Raw genomic sequence first — 21,055 nt, forward strand, 5'->3', positions numbered from 1 at the left:
GCATGTCTCACAAGCCATGGTAAGAAATTTGGATCTCCTTCTAAGTGTTGGAAAACCATTGTGGAATTTTAAGTAGGTGTGTAAGAAATCTGGCTTGAGTTTTTACAAAGATCATTATAATTATTAAAAAATTGAATATGTTGGGGATAGGTGTGGAAATAGGTCTTCTAACTAAAGGGATATGGTAGCAGTCTAAAGTAGTAATATTAGTAACTGGCTAGCATTTTAACAGTATAGATGGAACTCAATCAACACTTATTGAATACCTTTTAGAGCAAGAGGCTGATAGATTGATTCTGTTTTCATTTGATCACATACTTAGACAAACAAATGAAATAAAAGCGGTAAATACTTTAAGAATGATGTGCTAGGGATTAATGGGAGAGTCATCTTTACGTATATGGAGATAGCATGATAATACAAGGCTCTTTGTGAAGGTAATATCTGAGCAGAGATCTGAGCCATGAGATACGGGGCAAGGGTGAATAGTCTCAAGGAAGAAGTCCTGACACCATCAACAAGGCTTGGTATAAACAGGAGCCCATGATGGCTGGAACATAGTGAAGAAAGGGAAATGTTATGAGATATGGTTGAAGAAGGAAGCAAGAACCATAAAATAGTTACTACTACTGTTTTTAGACCTGTTATGAAATCAGTGAATTCACTGATTATATAAAAAAGTGTGAGTGGGAAGTGGAAGAAGGCCAATATGGCTGCGGGAAGAGTAAAGATTTTATGGTTCATAGTATTTGGCAAAGGCGGTTTGACCACCCACTTATTTCCAAGGACCACTTAAAAATATTTTTAATTGTGCTTCAAGATTCCATATGACTGCGTAAATAAAAAATTCATTTGTGGCTTTTAGTTTTAAATTTAGAATTAATTTCTGGCAGGCTTGCTAACAAAATAATATGGAACACATGCAATGTTCAAAATGTTCTCAATTTTCAACATTTTTTGTAAGACAACATAAAAGTTATTATACTTATTTTATCAATCAATTAAAGTGAGTCGTGGATTAATGTAGTGGACTTGACCAATATGAATGCCCAATTAATGGAAGAATTAGAATTAAAATCCAAGTCTTTCCTTTCTACTAAATCCCTTCTTTGTAAATACTAAATCATCACAAAGAACAATGTTTCACAGAACGAAGTTTTAGACTTCTGATGGGAGCAAGGTTACAGAAAGAAGCTACAGAGAACAAACAGCACTCTGCACAGCAAGGGATGCTTCAAAAGCAAACTGGCTAGGAAGCCTCAAGCTGAGAAGTTCCGAAGATGAAAGGGGAATATTTCTTAAGCCTTTCTCCTCCCATTTCTAGTCTTTACCTTTGCTGGAAAATGCCTATTTACATCTACTTTACAACTGGGGAAGTTGCTCCTTAGATCAATTTTGTCTTTAAAATTATACTTCTTTCTATTTTAACCCTGTAGATTGACCTTTTTTTTTTTTAATTTTAAGCATCTGGAGAGCAGGGACAGCATCATCTATGCATTCTGTGCAGGATGCAGTACGTTGTGTGAATGAATACGTGACAAATGTGTTTCACAAAGTGATTTAGTTGTTTTAATTATAGATAGTGGCTACATACTGTTGGTTCAATTACTTAATAAACATCTGTTCAAAGAATATAGGCATCATATCTGAAGTTTAGTCTTCACATGCTCAAGCAGCTACATGTGGGTTTGGAAATTCACATTGATCATAGGTTATGGCTGACTTGATAAAACAAACAAACAAACAAGAGTATATTGTAGACTAAAGCACATACCAACAAGGAAACTTCATCTACATCCTTTGAGATAAATCTTTGAAAAACATTAACTTGAAACTCAATTGAATAATGCTGCATACTTCTGCTATAAGAACATCAGGTTTGTGTATTGATATTATGATCCTCTGGCAGCGATCCAATGTTCTCAAAGAAATTCAATGTCTAAAAATGTGTTATTTGTTAGAAAAACAACTTGACTCTTCTCAATAATCTATTTAGATACACATAGGTTTTTTGCAGTATAAACTTTTAGGACATGTGTAATTCTTTAGTTTCTCCATCTGTAACAAAAAATTATATTCCTTTTTCTTCTTGAAAATCAATTAACTATTTACTATTATATGGAAGAATCTCTAATCATAATAAAAAAGAGATTACTCAGAAGATTTAGCTCTAAAACTAAATTTTAATAACATAGATAAAAAGTTAAGTGTGTGTTTAAAATATTTTGATTCTAGTAATATAAAATATTAGTGGTAATGACAATTATTATTATTAACTAGTGTATGGTTATTTACATTTAAATGTCTATTGGGTGTGGTTGAAACAAACTCTAAGATGAAAGCCAACAACCTTTTATTCTTTGTTCTTCTCCCAAAACCTTCCTGATTGATCATAGCTGCTCACCTAAGACTCCTTTATGCTCGCATCCAGGAAAGATATGTTTAAAATGCCTTTTCTTTGAGGAATAGAAAATTTTAAATGAGGTGTGTCTTCTGTTCTCTCTTCCTCTCTATGTTTCCTTAGTTGTAAAATCACACTGGATGTTTTGTTATCCTAAGACTGTGAAAAATACTAATCTCTTAAACTGAAATTTTTCATACAAAGGTTTTATCAAAGAGAAATAATATTTTTTAAGGTGGGTTTTTTTTGGGGGGGAGGTATGAAGAATAATCAAATGCAGATATGCTGAGTAACAGTAAAATGCAAAGCTTTGCTCACATCTTTCTCTTACATTATGTGTGCCTTCTACATACATTTGTGTTGCCTTACTATTTCTGAAATACTTTGCATAATTCATTCTTGTCAGATAAATATCTCAAAATATACTGCATGAAAAGTAGACATGAATTTCAATACACAGCAGTGACACTACAGGAAGAAGTCTGGAACCTCATTAAGAATATTGTCAGAATTTGAGAGGGATTTGTTTTAGGCATGACAAAAAATACAAAAATTTGAATTTCTTGCACAACTGTAAAATCAAAACATAGTATAACCTTTCTGTGTTTTGGTTGGACCAAACATCTCTCCATCTATTCAGATAAAAACTATTGGATGCATGTTTCTTGGTGAATTGTCAACAATGAAGCATGAAAACAGATGTATTTCTGCTATGTTCATTATTAGGGAAATAAAAGCAGCTGTGCGGGGCTTGTGTGCGAGGAAGGCTCTCAGTGAGGCCTTCACACTCTGCGAGATGTAAAAGCTGGCGGTGCAGACCAGAACTTGTAGCATGAATATCTTCAAACAAATGCCTGGCATTGTTCAGGGTTTCACTCCTTTCTGGAGTTGGTAGTTAGGTTTTTCTGCTATCAGAATTCTGCGTGGGAACATATGCTAAGGCTAGGTAAAGTTATATGGCCTTAATTTGCATAAAACAGTAAGAAAGTCTATTTTATAACTGTACTTGGTCAGAATTTGAGACTCTATCATTTAAAGTAGTGAATGTAGCTTATTACATTTGGGAGTGACTAGTACAAACTATTAATTGTACTTCGATGTAGCTCTACTATCTGGACAGGAAGGACCAAATATGCCTTTTCTAGACACAATACATACAGTGGGGAAAAAACTCAGCATGTTTGGTGAAAGAAAAATAAATCAAAGTATAAAAACAAGTCTTCTTTTATGCACTTGCAGACCTGACAGTAACCAGATGGTAAGTTTTTTGCATTGAATCAGTGTTTTTTGTGCAGAAGGGCTATTTTTGGCCTGATTTGGAAAATTTGTCACAGAAGTTCATTTGTCTCATGCTTTCTCCTCCTTCTGCAGGAGCCTGGTGTTTGTATTTGTGTGTGTGTCTGTGCATGGGTGTGTTTGGGGGGCAGAGCTCCTTATATATGTGGTTATGTATTCATCCTGCCTCTACATGGAGCAGAAGTTATCTCTTAGCAAAGAGACAAAGGTAAAATATGAGAATGATGAAATTGGGTTTCTCTGTTGATTTGAAGTTTGAGCTGATATTATCTTTGCGATCAGATAAGAAAAGATTAAAGTAAAGAAATTGATAAAAAAAAAGAATAGTGACATATTTAATTCTACAAAATTTTTTTAAGCATGGCATTTCTTGACAGTATCTTGAGAAATTTTCTCAATGGAAGAAATAAGATTAAGAATAAAGAGGATTGTATGACCGATGGTGCAATAGATAGAGCATCAGCCTGGAGCACTGAGGTTCCAGGTTTGAGACCCTGATGTCACTAACTTGGGTGTGGAATTATCAACATTATCATAAGGTCGCTGGCTTGAAGCCCAAGTTCACTGGCTTGAAACCCAAGGTTGCTGGCTTGAACCCAAAGTTGCTGGCTTCAGCCCAAAGTTGCTGACTTGAGCAAGGCCTTGGTCACTGACTTGACTGGACCCCCCCTCCCCATGCCCCATCAAGACATGTATAAGACATATGAACAACTAAGGTGAAGCAACTACAAGTTGATGCTTCTCATCTCTCTCTCTCTCCTCCTTCTCCCTCCCTACCTGTCTGTCTCTTTTTCGCTCTCCCTCTCATAAAAAATAAAAAATGAATAGGATTTACACAGGCTATAGGTAATCAGAAAACCAATAAATTCAAGAATGCATACCTTGTGCTTTAAAATTAAGACGTTATGCTTTCTTTAGGTAACTAAGAGCAGCTCAGTGCTGTAACCTTAGAATCTCTAAGGTACAGACGTAGCTGGAGGTGTTTCTAATAAGAAATGAAAATCTGTAGTGTCTTAGCATTCATTTTTCACACATTGCCCATGTGCCAGAAACTCCTAAAACCCTTTGATTTCTTCCACCTCTGGTTATAGATCTCAAAAGACTCATTTTGAAATAGTTTGAAAAGAAGAATGGGGATGAGGAGAAAATTTAGGTATGGGTTTCAAATAGCTTTGGCATAAACTCTGAAACTCCTGCCCACACAGGCAATTATGGAGAGCTGTTCAGGGAGCTTTTCTTTCACAGGTGAAATATTTTTGACTCTGCAAATTTAGCTCACTTGTTAATTTTAATTTCCAAAAACATTCTTTTTTCCCCTTTCTCTCTTCTCCCCTTCTATTTCTCTCTCTCTCTCTCATCTCTCTTTTCTCTTTTATTTCTGGTTTTCAAAAATGGCATTACTACGGGCTTATATTTGACCAAGCTCAGAGAAACTTATGAGGAAATGGTTTAAATGTTACAATCACAGAATGGTTGTTAGGAATGACTGTTCCGATATGTTGGATGTTTGATCAACTATCATAGAAGTGTAATTGAAGAACACAAATTTGGTAAAATCCTATTGATTTTTAAAGCCCAGTTTAAAAATAATAACTATATCCAGATTGTCCCTACTGAGTATTCTGGACTGGTTATAGATTGAAAGTGATCCCAAGGACCTCCGCTCTGTAAGAGCAGGAGGTCATAGCAGCTGGGAAGTGAAGGAAAGCAGTAGGTCTCAGGCTCTGCTTTCTCCAGGTAGCACCTCAGAGAGATGTAAACAGCTGTGCCTTAACCCCCCAGAGCAGAGCCAGCTCAGATCAACTTCTAAATTTTTGTCTTGCTCACTTTTTTGTAATCCTGCCTTCCCACAGGACATGTAATGCCCATTTCTTTGGCCTTGATCTAAATATTGTGTATGTACAGGGAATATTAAGAAAGCAGTGGATCCCAAACCATGCTCACTTTCAACTCTTTTATGTTCAGCTGCCACATTGAGTCCATAAGTGCAAAATCCCTTAACTTTCTTCTCCCCGAGTCCGATACACAGACTTGTAAGCATATCTTCTATTCTGAGAAAATGAAGCCTCCCTCATGATTACAGTTAATCTCTCTGCCATGTTCATGATTTTCTTTCTTCATTGCATTGAACCTTATTCCATCAGTTATCCTCCCTCTCCAACACTTTTAATCCCCTTGTCTTCACCTTTTTCTATGGCTTATATTACAGACAAATCTTTTCTATTTTTAAAACCTCATCTTGACCTTATTTCTTCCTCTGGTTATTGTCTTGTCTTTCTTTTCTCCTTCCATTGCAAACATCACAACAATATTTACATACTCTTTCATAATTTCCTCCATTCACTCTTCAACCTACTGTAATTTCTGCCCCTCAGAGCAATTCTTCCACCACTTTCTTTTCTTTTTTTTAATTTTATTTATTTATTTATTTATTCCGAAGCCAGAAACGGGGAGGCAGTCAGACAGACTCCCGCATGTGCCCGACCGGGATCCACCCGGCACGCCCACCAGGGGGCGATGTTCTGCCCATCTGGGGCGTTGCTCCGCTGTGACCAGAGCCACCCTAGCACCTGAGGCAGAGGCCACAGAGCCATCCTTAGCACCCGGGCCAACTTTGCTCCAACTTTGCTCTAATGGAGCCTTGGTTGCGGGAGGGGAAGAGAGAGACAGAGAGGAAGGAGAAGGGGAGGGGTGGAGAAGCAGATGGGTGCTTCTCCTGTGTGCCCTGGCCGGGAATCGAACCCGGGACTCCTGCACGCCAGGCCGACGCGCTACCACTTTCACTACTTTCTGATTCTCATTTTACTTCTCTGACTTTCCATCTTAGGCTTCTTTTTTTTTTTTTTTCTATCAAGGGCTTCTTTTTTTCCATGTTCCTTTAGAATTTGGATGATCCTCAGATATTTTTTTTGTATTATATGCTTTATTTGAGTAATATTTTGTTTCAAGGTTTTAACTATTGCCTGACCTGTGGTGGTGCAGTGGATCAAGTGTCGACCTGGAAACACTGAGGTCGCCAGTTCAAAACCCTGGGCTTGCCTGGTCAAGGCACATATGGGAGTTGATGCTTCCTGCTCCTCCTTTCTGTCTGTCTGTCTCTCTCTCTCTCTCTAAAATGAATAAATAAAAATTAAAAAAAAAAGTTTTTAACTATTGCCTATGCACCAAAGATTCCCCCGATGAATTTATCCAGTATAGTCTTCCCTGAGAAAAAAAGAACCCTATATTCATTTCCTCTAAACATTTACACAGGGAACTCATTCAGGCTATTTCATGTCAATATTTCCCAAGTGGAATCTGTCTCCTTTCCCTGTTCCTCATATGATCTCATTATTTTTCCCTCTCCCTTTTTCTCACGTACACTGTTGAAAATGAACCATCACCAAATCCTTTATTTATTAAATATTTCTTGACCCTCTCTTATCATTCTCTCATCATCTCTTGCCTGTATTACTATTATAACCTTCTAGCTGGTCTCCCTGTGTCAAAATTTTTGTTCTTTAAGTTCATCCTTCACACTTATCAGAATGGAGTATCAAAAATTTATTTGGCCATCATCCTATTCAACCTATAAGATGGCCCTATTTGACTTAGTATATAAATTTTTTATCATCTGCACCCTGCTACATTTTCAGTCCTATTCCCAGTCTCAGTTTGCTTGCCAATATTTCTTTTCATTCATCACATTTCTCTTGCTTTAATACCTTTATTCCTGCTGTTTCCTCTAACTGAATCATTTTTCTTTCATATCTTCATTTAACTTCTTTACAATGCCTCCTTGACTAGTCTTCAAGATCTCCACTCTCCTGGATGGATAATATTTATGCTGATGGTTTGGGGGCTCACAACACCTGCTAGATACTAGAAGCCAGCCAGGTAATACAGGTCAGATTAAGGGTATTGCTCCTTCATTCAAGGCAAATGTTTCAATCAGCATCTAGGTAGTCACCATCATGTTGAGATGGTAGAGTGTGAGAGGAAAACACAGAAACTAGCAAATTAAAAAACAGTAATTTCAGGCCGGACCTATGGTGGCGCAGTGGATAAAGTGTCGACCTGGAATGCTGAGGTCGCCGATTCGAAACCCTGGGCTTGCCTGGTCAAGGCACATATGGGAGTTGATGCTTCCTGCTCCTCCCCTCTTCTCTCTCTCTCTCTCTCTCTCCTTCTCTCTCTCTCTCTCTTTCTCCAGTAAAAATGAATAAATAAAATCTAAAAAAAGACACACACACAAAAAAACAAAAAACAGTAATTTCAGGTTTTAAAGTTATATCCAAAACTTTGGCTCTGGTTACTCCCAAATAGAATTAAGTAGGATCCTAAACACTGGACACCTGTTAATTTTTTAAGGACATTGTATTGTCAAAGAATTTATAAGCTAGATTTACAAAGACTTTTATATTTTAAGCTCTAAGTCAGATCATTCTGTACCAGAAGAAATCAAACTGCAAATCTGAGCAGCCCCTCAACTATACTTTAGATGGCCACAGAGGGCAATAGACTAGAAAGGATCTTCCCAAGAAGCAAACTCAAGGGCTCTTCAAAGAGAGAAGTATCAAAAATAGTCAGTCTGTCTATAAAATAATTTACTTTGTGGCAGGGAATTTTTGCACTTCTTACAAAATCACTCTTGATAATCTCTATTGGTGAATAACTATGTTTCCCATTTTCCCTCTTTAAAATTAGAGACTTTATTACAGTTATACTTGTCATATTTCACCATTGTAAATTTGGTGTATGTGTGGGGAGGGTGTCACTTAACGACTTATATTTTGTAGGTTGTCAGATGCTAAACAAGACTTGGAGATGGCTGGAATATGCTCTATATATGAGAAGAATACCACAAGTATTTGGGTAGGCAAAAGGGCAGACTGTGGAAGAGATGGGTAACTGATCCCTAATATGTGTTCTCCTCATCTGTGGTAATGGAATTCTGACTCTTACAAGGTCATCCAAAATAAATAGTATGTTTTCTAACTTTTCTTGCAGTCAGTTGTGGTTATATGATTTGATTCTGGCTTTTAGAGAAGAAATAGTGTGTGTTTCCTGAATTTTCCCTTAAAGGGATGCTCTTTCCTTACTCCCTTCGCCTTTTCTAGTTATAGAAAAGAAGGCATTAGGTTATCAACTAAACACAAGATGGAAGCCACTTGTCATGAAGGTTAGAGCAATAAAATAGAAGGAGCCTTTGTTCTCAATGCTTATAGAGCTATTATAAAAACCAAATGACTCAATAAAAGTCTATTTCTATCCCAGGACAAAAGTAATATAAAATCAAATAAAGAAAAATTTTACAAATAGTATCTACATAATCCCACATAGTTAATTCAACTTTACTATTAAATTACATGTTCGTTTGGAGAGTTTTTATGTTTTTTACTTTTTCAAAAGTAGTTTCAAATTTTCTCTGGAATCTGCAAAACCAAAGTCTTTCGTGTGTAGTTATTTTTCCATTCATCAATCTTCATTTTACTTTGCGGGTAGTGTGAAATCTGAGCTGGAGGTGAGGTACAATTGGAGAAATAAAAATGAATTATCAGTTTCTACTCTCTTGTCTTTGGGTATGTATTTAAAATGCTTTGTTTACACTGAAAGAGTAGGTACTTATATTATTGCATGTTTTGGTAAATATTAATTTGTAATGGTCAAAATCACCAACAGATTAATTTCAAAGAGCATAAAAGCTATAAAAGGTGAAGTAATTTAAGAAATCTAGGGAAAAGGTAATAGTATGCACATTTATGAGAGAATTGGAACATTGAAGGATAGGATTTCTTTGGACATGGATATCTAGATTTAAAGTTCTAAAGTCCTAACGGCCATTTCATTTGAAAGTAATGGATACAGGGTGGTTCAAAAGTAGGTTTACAGTTTTTCATATGAAAAATAATACAGTATCTAATAAATAATAATACAGAGATAAACTGTGTTTTGACTACTCACAACTGTACATCTGCCTTTGCCCCAATTCTGTATATTGCCAAAAATTAAGTATTTCTTTACTCATTTTGTGTCTTCTCCTTTCCTGATCTGGGAGATTGCTTTAAATGATTTAGTTGGTTTTTAAATGCCATGGCAAGTGTCCTTATAAGAGAAAGGAAGAGAGAGATTTGACACAAATGTAAAATGTGTGTCATGGGAACATGGAGTGCAAAGAGGAGGAGATTAGAGAAATGTAGCCATAAGCCAAAGAATGTCAAGGAATGCTGGCAAGTACCAAAAGCTAGAAGACTCAAGGAATAGATTATCCCCAGAACCTCTGGAGGGAGAATAGTCCTGCCCACACCTTGATTTTGGATTTCTAACCTCTAGAACTATGAAAGAATAAATTTCTGTTGTTTTAAGTCACCAGAGTCGTAAAATTTTGCAGCAGCTCCAGAAAAATAACATAATAGGCAAATCATAACTGTACTAAACATTGAATTGTCTCCTTTTGTGTTAGTGTATATAACAAAGTTACTCATTCATTCATTTCTTTATTCATCTAGTAATTATAGTTCTTTTCTAGTAATTGGCTGTGTGTGTGTTGTGTATGTGTGCGTACTCGTGTATGCAGTCATGCTGACTTTATCTTTCAGTATTTAAACAGAGAGTGTGATGCTATGTCTACCTTTTCTACGTGCCTTATTCTTTTCTGTTCTTCATGACTTCAGCCTTTCTAACCTGTTCCTGTATTAAAAAGAAAAAGAAGCTATGAGTAAGTCAATTACTTAAAGCAGTTTCATCTATTAGCTCTGTTTTTTGCTGACACATGCAAGCACAATTATTACTTCACCTGGCCTGGCAGTATGACAAACATTTGATGGATGAAAGGTTTTACAATGCATTTTATTTTCCTAAGAATTGCACAGGCCTTTATTAGGGTCATATTCATGACACATAGACCATATGCTTTAAGAAAGCAAACAGCTGAGATTTAGAAGTCAGCAAACTGGTCTACAGACAAGGGCAGCCAAAACCTCTGCTGTCATTAGACAATGTTCTGCCAGGGGAGACATACAAAAGAAGTATGGATAATATTTGAAAAATATTAAACCAGTGTGTTTTTATCCCTCTCTCCCATAAACCATGTTCTATCATAGAATATTACTGGTAGAGCCCATAGAAAAGGTATGGTGATAAATACCACTTCAGGAAAAAGGAACCAATGTGATAATGAAAACCTATGTTACGGAATAGACAGCCTGTCCACATTTTGTCCAGTAAATTAAAAAAAAAAAAGAAACAATGAGACAGAAATAGGGGAATAAAACAGTCAGACTTGGGCTTTTACTGGAGGAGGGCATAAGGGCTCAGGCTACACTCCCTATTAGGTCTCTAAGAAAAGCCCACACAAAAATTCGTGGCCACACAAAAATTGTAGAATGGCCCACAATGAATGAGTGGGTGGATTGGTATAAACAGGTCAAGACAAGGTTCTGTTTTCTCTCCAAAACCTCCCCCAGGTCCTGTGTAATGTGAAAGCTGCATTAACAGCCAGTCCCTGAGCAAACCAAGCAGATTCGACTATGAGTTCATTAGGTATAGCTGTCAGCAGCAAACACCAACAAAAAGCACAGGGATGAGAATGAGCCAACCACAGCTCACTGGATTCAGCTAGAACACTGAAGGTGGTGAAAGACATGGGTATGGAGTAGACTGCCTGGCTTCAATTCTTGACTTGCCATTTATGACGGAGTAATTTGTACAAATAACATTGCTTTTATCTGTCTCAGTGTCTCCAACTGTAAATCAGATTAATAAAAGCATTTACTTATAGCATTGTTGCAAGGATTAAATTATGACATTTATATACAGTAGTAATCTGTAATCCATGGAGGACACACCCCAAAATCTCCAGTAGATATATGAAACTGTGAATAGTATTGAACCCTAAAAAAACTATATTTCTTTCTATACATACATACCTATCTATGTAAAGTTTAATTTATAAATTAGGCTCAGTAAGAGATTAACAACAACTAATAATAAAATAGAATAATTATAACAATATACTCTAATAAAAAAGTTATATGGATGTGGTATCTCTTGCTTTACCTGATAAAAAATCTGATCCATGATATGGCTACTCATTGACTAATGGGCAGGTAGCATTCAGAGCATGATTCATGTCCTGGGCAGGATTGACTGGAACAATAAGAGATTTAATCATGCTACTAAGGATGGTGGGCAATGTAAAGTTTATGAATTGCTTATTTCTGGAATTTTCTATTTAATATTTTCAGACTGTGTTTGACCACAGGTAACTGAAACCACAGAACTGTTTTATTTTTACTGTATGTATTAAAATATTGTTTGAAGAAGCCTGACTTGAATATACTGATCTTATTTCTTTTGTCACTAAAACAAAACAGTTGTAAAGGATCCTAAATAATACACATCTATTATAGGCAATTTAGAAAACGATGCCAAGCCAAAAAAAATTATCCATAATCTCATGTCTCAGAAACAGTCACTATATGATATTTTCCTTGTTTAACTATATTTAGATGTAGAATCCTAATTATTATAATTTTATATTTAGTTGTAGAGCTTTAAATATTTTATTTTTAGTTTTTTGCAAACTAATGTTTCCTAGAGTTGTGCCATTTTGTTGAATTGTGATTTTCAATTCCCATTTTTTATACCACTTATTTCTCTAACCCAGATTTTAATCCTGTGTACCATACTCCTCTATCCTATGCTACTAGATAACTTAACTTGGGTATCTTATAAGAAACCCAGATTCTATGAATCAGATTTGAAATTCATTGGTTTCTACAATCCCCATATTCTGAGTTTGGGTAAATGACACCACACCATTATTTACCAAATTAAAATTTTTAGGCAAGTTCTCATTCTTGACCTATCTCATCCCCTTGCTCTCCATATTTAAATACTAACTATCTTCTACAGATCCTACATACTGCAAGACTACCAAATCTGAATTCAACTATCCTGGCTGTCACTGCTTCAGTTCAAACTTTCAAAATATTTTTATAACAGTCATTTAATTCTTTTCTTATCCTGCTGCAATGAATCTTTCTTTAAAAAAAAAAAAAGTAAGCCTGATTATTTTTACTTACTCCATTATTTTTCACACCTCAATGACCACTTTCCTAATAAAAGCTGAACTCTATCATTTGGCACACAAAGCATCTCCTAACAGGACTCCTCTGTTCTGGGTGCCTTGTATCTCATCATTTTTTTTTCCCACTGGGATGTACCTTCAGTGTCTAAAACATACTCCAGCCTCAAACTTGCTTAGAGTTCCTAATAGAATACCAGACACCACATAGTCATTCAGTGCATGTTTATTGAATACAAGAATATAAGTTTGCCTGACCTGTGGTGGCGCAGTGGATAACGTGTCGACCTGGGAACACTGAGGTCGCCGGTTCAAAACCCTGGGCTTGCCTGGCCAAGGCACATATGAGAGTTGATGCTTTCTGCTCCTCTCCCTTCTCTCTCTCTCTCCTCTCTCTCTCTCTGTCTCTCTAAAAAAAAAACAAACAACAAAAAAACCTGAATAAAGTTAAAAAAATAATAATAAAAAAAGAATATAAGTTTAAGAGGAATTTCAGAGCTTACTTACATTGTGAACATGTGAAACAGCAGACCATAGAGATGAAAAATTCAAGTAAAAAGGGAGTTGTATCTAAAGGATTCAGAATAAGGAAGGGACATTTGAAATCACAAAGACGGGGTTTGGGGCTTCATATTCTAACTCATGCTGTCTTCTAGACATATAACATGAACTACATCAATCATTTTAAACATTCTTATATCCATATTTAAAAAGTAAAAAGAAACAGGTAAAAATAATTATACCAAGGTAATTCATTTAAGTCAATATAATCAACATATTTTCATTTCAATGTATAACCAATATTAAAATAATTGAGATATTTTAGATTCTTTTTTTTCATACTCATTATTTAGAATCCAGTGTCTATTTTACACTTACAGCACATTTTAGTAGAGAGTAGACACAATTCAAGGGCTCAATAGTCACAACATAGTTCGTGGCTACTCTAATGGAAAACAAAGGGCTAGCATCTACAGAGAAGAATCATATCCGGTATAATAATACTGTGTTGTTATCATTGGGGCAAAACAGCAAGTATCCAGAGTTTAAGTTTGAAGAGTTTAGGAACACTGTATTTTTTACTACCTATGGATGAGATTTAAGATGAATCAGAGAAGATGAAAACATTAATAAGAGTGAAAGTTAGGAAAAAATTTTATGGTTAAGACTGACAACAATAATCATGATGCAGACATAAGAACACCGAAGTGGAAAGTTGTGTTACTATGGTACAAGAAAACAAAATATAGCTGCTTCAGATAGGCTATCAAAACCTTTATGGATTTAGACTTTGCCAAATGCTGAGTGTGTTTGCTATTATTTTCTGGATTACTTTTCATGGCCTCAGTGGAAAATGTTTTGCCATTTCAGAGGTTCTTATCATTTATTTTATATTTACTAACATTTTTATTTGTCATAACTCAAAATCCAAAGTAGTGGTTTCCATTTTTGTCATCTTGAATTATAAGCAAGTCAAAGTCTCTAAAATAGTACAGGGTGGCAGCAATCACTAAGCAGGACCTGATGACAGAACCTCTCCCTTCTCTCCAATAAATAGGCTGAGTTCAGATAGAGCCCAAAGCGGAATCCCGGCACCTTTATTAGATAAGGACACTAATTATAGTGAGGTGGGTGTTACTCATTTACATCCTCTGATACTTCTGAAGTAACAGGAGCAATGATGTGTCAGAGCAGATAAAAGGCACTCAGTGTCAGGCTGCCTGGTTTTTGTCCATACGGAGTGTACATCTGTGATTAAAGACATGTTAGACTTTCTGGGAAAAAACAAACAAATCTCAAGACACAATCTTTATAAAAGAAGTTCTTTTTTTTTACAAAGACAGAGAGAGGGACAGACAGACAGGAACGGAGAGATGAGAAGCATCAATCATTAGGTTTTTTTGGTTGTTGTTGTGCATTGCGACATCTTAGTTGTTCATTGATTGCTTTCTCATATGTGCCTTGACCACGGGCCTTCAGCAGACCAAGTAACCCCTTGCTGGAGCCAGCGACCTTGGGTCCAAGCTGGTGAGCTTTTGTTCAAACCAGATGAACCCACGCTCAAGCTGGAGACCTCAGGGTCTCGAACCTAGGTCCTCGGCATCCCAGTCCAATGCTCTATCCACTGCGCCACTGCCTGGTCAGGCTATAAGAGAAGTTCTTATAATTAGATTCTCTATTTGTACATAAGTAATACACTAGAGGCTTACATTGCTTTTCTCTCTGCTGGAATGTTTTAACTCTTGTATGGGTAATTTATGAATTCCTATAAGTAAAAAAAAAAAAAAAAAACACAAAAAAACAAAAAACAAACCCAGAAGTTTAAATTAAAAGCAAAAAAAAAAAAAAAAAAAAAAAAAAGGCAAAAGATTGCATTAAAAGCAACTAACCTTTTACATATTATATCAATTGGCTATTTTAATAATGTAACCATATCTGCAACCATCTGGTGATCTAATATGCAAAAACCATTGAAAATGTTCCTCTTCTATAATAGTCATTTTTTATTCATTTTTCCTAATTATATTATTATATTATCTTAATTATCAGCTTTTTGGTTTTGACATTCAATAAGTATTTAATGAGTTTATCTGATATAACTTCTGATAAAAGAAACTAAATTTTCTTTATTGATTTTGATTTATACTTTTTCTACCAAACTGTACATCTTTTGCAACTCAGCACTAAAAAAATAACAAACCTTTATTTTTAATCACAGACAACAAAAGATTGATTCATATAGGCCATAGAAACTTGGCTATAGAGCTAGGCTTTTGAATCTAGTTATACAAAGTCTCTCTAATGTTGTACGTGTCTTTCTGACCTATATCTGGTCCAAATTTAAATCCTTCGCCAGTGTAATAGGGTGGGGCATGTAGTGGGGAAACAAGTTGAGCTGAGATTTGTGGGGGAGAGGGTTCTGGGTGTATGGGTGTATTTGTGCTGCTCTTGCACAAATAATGGGGTTTGAATGTCACAGGCAAAACTGTGGCTATTTACTGCAGGAAAAGAAAGTAATTGCTATTTCTACATTTGTTTCAGATTAAATAAATTTTTAAATAAATTTAAAATACCTACATATCTAATTGTTCATTGAAACTAATAATATTAGTTCTACTTGAAAAATCTCTGGATAATTTTCCCTTTGTTTTCTTCTTGAACAAACTCTGCAGATAATTTTCACTTTGTTTTCTTCTTCAACAAACTCATGTTTCCCACTTCATCCTAAACTGGGGCTTCTTCTTCACAAGTTTTAAACAGGTCTTTTTCAGGGTAGTTCATGACAAGATCTTCAAGCTTCACGATGATAGATCCCTGTGCTATTTTCCGCTCTTCAATGGCCTCATTCAGCTCTCTAAAAATCAGCCTTTAGAAAAAAGAGTGCCAAACAGTCAAATTTCTCCAACCACAGTCAGGCTTCAGAGTGAGGGGACTTTCTCATTAAGAAAACACCTAGGAAGCCTTTTATTTAAAGTCTGCTGCTGGCACTTTGAACCTACAAACTGATTACAACCCAACTGCTAATGGTTTCATACAACCGTGTACTTTTTTTTTTTTTTAGAGAACTGTTTCTCCTGCATCTTCCAAGTTATTTTCAAGAAATATGTACCATACAAGGAACTAAAAGTTGGACAAGAGGGCATCGTCTAAGCTAGTCTGTGATAATAAAGGAATGAAGTTCAGATTATTTACATGTTTCACTTTTACCTAAAGGGGAAAAAAATCCTTTTAATGGTTTTATTAGACCTGCAGTTGGTTAGAGCATTGTCCTGATATGCAAAGGTTGCATATTCAATCCTTGGTCAGGGCACATACAAGAATCAACCCATAAATACATAAATAAGTGGAACAACAAGTTGCTGTTTCTCTCTCTCTCTCTCTCGCTGTCTCTCTCTTTCTTCTTTCCTCTTTCTCTAAAATCAATTGATCTTTTCTTTTAATTCTAAAGATTTTGTTGTAGTGGGTCTATCTGTTTATTTTTTATTTGTTTGTTTTGCTTTTTAAAAGAAAATAATATAGTGCCATCTCTGAGTCATTAAGTAATATTCTGGGAGTTTTTAAGACAGGTAGTTACTGAATTTGATTAGTCACTCTGTAGATACTAAAAAAAGTATAAGTCCAATAAGTAATAAGACTCTAAGAAAAAGAAATAATAGTTAGGAAAGAATTTAAAATAAATTGGTAATATTTAAATCAGCTACAGTCAGAATATATTTTAATGAAGCTGTTTTTTAAAAAGGAGAGGAATTATTAACATGGCCAAAAGAAAAAAAAATTATAGTCAGATTGATGTTCAAAGTTAATAACACCTGTAACTTTAACATTTCTCTCTTGATGTAAGCTTCACTGTCAAGTTGTTAAAAAATAATGACTCAGTCTACATTTACAGTACAGTCCATGGCCTGTAGCAATCTATAAAGATGAGAGAGAACGAGGTAGGATTAACGTGTCACTCTCCCATGCTACTGAACCATGGGACCTGCAAATCCCAAGGAAGAGAGAGAGACTCATACAAGGTCACTTGGGATTAGGCATGCAAACTAATGGCTTTACTCATTGTTCCAAAGGGTCCTGTGATTGGGCTTGAAGCCAACACACTTGAGCCAACAGAGTCTCTCAATTAAGTACAGTCCCAATGCCAAGTTTCTCAGCAAGAGCATGTGAAAGAGCTCCTTTTGACATTTGATCAAATCAACTTAAAATCTTTGCCATGGGACTCTGAAAATTGCCATTTTAAAAATATGTCTGGAATGCCTCATACCTGGGAACAAATATTAAGTACTTTGTCTTACTATAGAGATTATGACCAATGAGCTCACACTTCTCTCAAATAAATGGATTCATAACAAAATATTGCTGTCGACCATGGTGGAAACAGGAAACCCATTACTCTGCCAGCAGTGCTAGACTATCAACTTTTTAGGGCTTGTATGTTTGTGCAGGTGCAGAACCCCGTACATGGTAGACACTTAATGAATGACTTTTACATTGAATAGATAAATTAAATAGCAGGGTTTTTTTTTACTGAGCTTAGAAAATATGCATCAAACAAATAGATGGTTTATCATTTGGAAGACATTTTTTTTTACCCTATTTTCCCAGTTACCTATGGTAAGAACTTTTAGGAAAGGAGAAGGGCTTTTTACAGTAGGAAAGCTAGCCCAATGGCATTGTGACTTGTTGTGAAGGTTGAATTATCCCTTCTGCTTTGGAATGCTCATTTGTGTTGGGATGTCAAGTCTCCTGTCTTAGCTATTATCATAGAGCTATAGAGAAGGGCTTGCATCTTAGTATACTTTATATTCTTCTCAAGGATAAGAACAACAAGGTTTGACTAACATACAATACTGGACACATTGTTTTCAGATCTTGTTTATCTCTTTTATTGAATTTTTTGAAGACAATAATCAAACAATGACACACAATCCATAAGAGAATTTATACTTGTTCTCTTTAAGAGGGATGCTGCCATGATTTCAACTGGGCTGAAGTAGACACAATAAGCAGAGACATGAACCCCAAAGCGTGAGACTTAGGCTAGACTGTGGAAAATTTTGTGGCCTGTGCATACGATCTATCTTGCTAAGCTCCTCTACATAAAGTAGAACACATCTTCAGAGAAAAAAACTGAAATAATATTTTTCCTGATGAGAAATGTAAGAATTTATGCGATGTTAAACAATTAAATCTTTTTTTTTAAATAAACCTTTTTTTTTTTAAATTATTTTTATTTATTTATTCATTTTAGAAAAGAGAGACAGAGAGAAAGAGAGAGAGAGAGAAGGGGGAGGAGCAGGAAGCATCAACTCCCATATGTGCCTTGACCAGGCAAGCCCAGGGTTTTGAACCGGTGACCTCAGTGTTCCAGGTCAACGCTTTATCCACTGCGCCACCACAGGTCAGGCAAACAATTAAATCTTAACCATGAGAATTTAAACTAAAAAAGAAAAAGTACTTTTATATATTTAAACAATATTTGAAAACTCGGATGCTATAGCAATCAAAAAGAAAACAAAGATTTGTGAAGTGAACCAGATATTAGATTACTAAAATGGTAAAGACTGTGGGGGAGTGGTTTGTGTCTATTTCAGAGTTGTTCAAAGTATTTCAAAGTGTCAAAAACACACATACAGACACACACATGCACACAGAGATACACACCTTGAACTAAACATGTCAGTGACTGGCTATATGTAACTCTTTGGTCATTATTTTTAACCCATGAATTCTACCACAGTGTTTTATGTAATTTTGCCAGGTTAGGACAGTTTTCCCAGTTGAGAGTCAAACCAGGATCCGCTTCATGTCATGTGAAATCTTTAAAAAGGTGTGATTTCAAAAGGACTAAAGATTGAGCCCTGTGGAGGATAATTCCTTCTAATTCTTTCCTAATTCACCCGAAACTCAATCCACAACTACCATGACCCAGTAAGGTTTTACTCTTAACCTTTATTCAGGACGCCTCTCCTTGAGCTCCCCCTAGAGGTAAGTGTCTGCCACTAAAAAATTAACTGCTTCCAATGTCTTCTGAGAGAAGATGGGAAAAACATGCTGGAATAGGAGTGACACCGTTTATTTTTTGTTTGTTTGTTTGTTTTACTTTATTTAATTAATTATTTTTGCTGAGATAATAACAATCAAAATGAAAATAAGAACAAATGTGTGGGAATTTATTCCACAATTTCTTTTGCACTAAGTAAATATTTAGGGTAGAGTATATGCAAATAATTGTGGTAAGTGTTCTGGAAAATATTAAAATCACCAATTGCACAATTCTTCCCTCTGTCTTAAAGCTGTTCTGCCTTTCTGACATCTTAAAACTCTTTCACTAATTGTTCTACTATATACTTCTTAAGTAACAGTGTTCTTCAGAATTCTCTTCAAACCTTCATCTTTTCTTGTTTTACATTCCTTTACTTATATACTCTCATTTATTCCAGTGGTTTCAGTCACTACATATTTTCTGATGATTTCCACATTTTTATCTCTGCACTAGACTTTTCTTTGAGTGACAGATTCATGCCTTCATTTTTCTACTGAAATTCTTTCCCACAGCATTTCAAAGTCACTTCAATTCCAACATACCCAAATTATAATTCAAATAATAAGTATTTAGTGCCAAATTAGCATCATCAGTGCTAAGAGCTATGAATCTAGATCACTAAAGGCTGAGAGTCTCTGGAAAAGTCTCATGGCAGAAACAGACTTGGGCAGGACTTTGAGCAACAGATTGTGGACAACAGTGTAAACAAAATCAAGAACGCATCTATCACTGGTTTTTTTTTTCAACATAGACTTTTCCTGCTGTCCTAATACTTTTGAGGTCCAAACTCAGTTTTTATCTCTACTACAAACCAAATTTAAAAAAGAAAAAGAGAAAGAAAACTTGCCTCAAGGTGATCTCTTTCTCTCATTACTTTCTTCTTCTCCCTTCCAAGTAGAGAGATTGGAGATTGGAAATCAAATAAGCAAAGAAAGACCCAGTCACATTCCATTAACAATGGAAATATATATGCTTTTTTCAAACATTTGTAGATTCTTCTAGCCCTGAAAACCAGAAAGGGCAATCCTGAAGCCCAGTTGAGAGTTGGCTCTTGGATACCAGGCATTTTCTTTATTCATTCTGCATCCACTTAAGAGTGTGGATCTGGTCCTGCCTTTGTTCCATTCAAGAAGCTGAATGCAGCCTCTGGGGCATTGAGCATTGCCCTGCAGTCTCATAAAGAACTGCCTTCTTTCCACCCCTTCCCTTGCAGCAGCCCTTCGAGTTTACGTAACTCTCAGTCCAAATTGGACTTTGTATAATCCCATCAGCCAAGCTCTTTTGAAGCTTACTTCAAAATAAAATAGATGTTTTCTTCTTTTTATCTAATGCAATGTTGCTGTTTGGAAGGGACATGGAGAGGCTTTTCTCTCCTCAGCCTTCACAGCAGTTGCCTTTCTTGTACAGAGTTGTAAATAATTACAAACATGATTTCTTAAAAGTATAACTGGACACACAATAAAAAATCTTAGCTCTCTGAAAATTTTTCAGGAGAAAGAAGAGTCCCTTTTACTGTGACAGCCTCAGAGGTGAAAGCAGTTGTGCGACAGCTTGCGAACAAAGCAACACAGTTGTGAAAATTCAATCAAAAGCATAAGCTCCAGTGAAGAGTTTTAATGTCCTATTTTTTTCCTCCACATTAATAGTTGCAAGATTTAAAAAAATTATATATATAGTAGCTTTTGAACAGAAAATTGTCCATTTGCAAGACAGGTAAATACAATCAGTGTCATGAAAAAAGATCTGT

General features: G+C 35.7%; 1 long non-coding RNA gene across 2 annotated transcripts in view; it reads right to left on the bottom strand.

Moving 5' to 3' along the window:
• Positions 1-20,544, bottom strand: part of LOC136316191 (uncharacterized) — a 30,623-nt gene extending 10,079 nt beyond the window's left edge. The window contains exons 1-3 of one of the 2 annotated variants that reach the window (XR_010727667.1): positions 20,156-20,544; positions 13,272-13,334; positions 10,308-10,366 (exon numbers count right to left, since the gene is read on the bottom strand). This is a non-coding gene — a long non-coding RNA (uncharacterized lncRNA). The remainder of the gene's footprint in view (positions 1-10,307; positions 10,367-13,271; positions 13,335-20,155) is intronic. The other variant, XR_010727668.1, reaches the window with a different exon arrangement.
• Positions 20,545-21,055: the final 511 nt, after the last annotated feature.

The sequence above is a fragment of the Saccopteryx bilineata genome, chromosome 12 (genome assembly GCF_036850765.1).
Source record: "Saccopteryx bilineata isolate mSacBil1 chromosome 12, mSacBil1_pri_phased_curated, whole genome shotgun sequence".
Classification (NCBI taxonomy): domain Eukaryota; kingdom Metazoa; phylum Chordata; class Mammalia; order Chiroptera; family Emballonuridae; genus Saccopteryx; species Saccopteryx bilineata.